This window comes from Cynara cardunculus (genome assembly GCF_001531365.2).
Source record: "Cynara cardunculus var. scolymus isolate 2C chromosome LG 1, CcrdV1, whole genome shotgun sequence".
In the NCBI taxonomy this organism is placed as follows: domain Eukaryota; kingdom Viridiplantae; phylum Streptophyta; class Magnoliopsida; order Asterales; family Asteraceae; genus Cynara; species Cynara cardunculus.
In genome coordinates this window covers 32,164,750-32,165,548 of record NC_037528.1, presented here as the reverse complement: position 1 = coordinate 32,165,548, position 799 = coordinate 32,164,750, and positions in this window count along the sequence as shown.

Here is a 799-nt window from a genome sequence, read left to right as displayed (position 1 = left end):
TATGTGATTGAGTATGAGACTCAATTTAATCATAAGGCACGTTTTGCTTTACGATTCTTATCTTCTGAACATGATCAAATAGAGCATTTTGTTGATGGTCTGAGGAGAGAAATCCGGGAGTTTGTTGTTAATCGTGATATTCCGAGTTTCAATAAAGCTGTGGAGTATGCTCGTCGCCGTGAACACGATTTAACGAAATTTGAGGAACCAACTTCTGAATCAAAAAGGCAACGAACTGAAAGAACCTTCTCTGTACCTACTCAGCGACAATCTCGATCTTTCACTCCTAGAAGGAGTCAATCTCAAAACATTTCGCGTGCCCAATAACAAGTCTATTCACTTCAATCTAATGCGTCACGTCCTTCTCAAAGATGTGGCAAAACTCACCAAGGGCGATGCCTTACTGAAACAACAAACTTGAAATGTTTTTGTTGTGGGGAAATGGGCCACGTTCGTGTAAACTGCCCAAAAAGAAATCGAGCATGTTATTCTTGTGGAGTATTTGGGCACCGACAATTTGAATGCCCCCGTATGAGGCGGGAAGAAAGTAAGGCGTCAATGCAGCAACCAGCAGTGGGTGGTGCTTCAAGTCAAAAGGAGGAGATACCCAAAGCATGAGCTCGAGCTTTTCAGATTACCGCGGAGGAGGCTCGCAATGAGGCAGACGTCATTACTGGTATTTTCTTTGTTAACTCTAGACCTGCTTGTATCTTGTTCGATTCTGGAGCTACAAATTCTTTTGTGTCGCATGTCTATGTTCGTTATTTAGAATATGTGCCAGTTATTCTTTCTATACCAT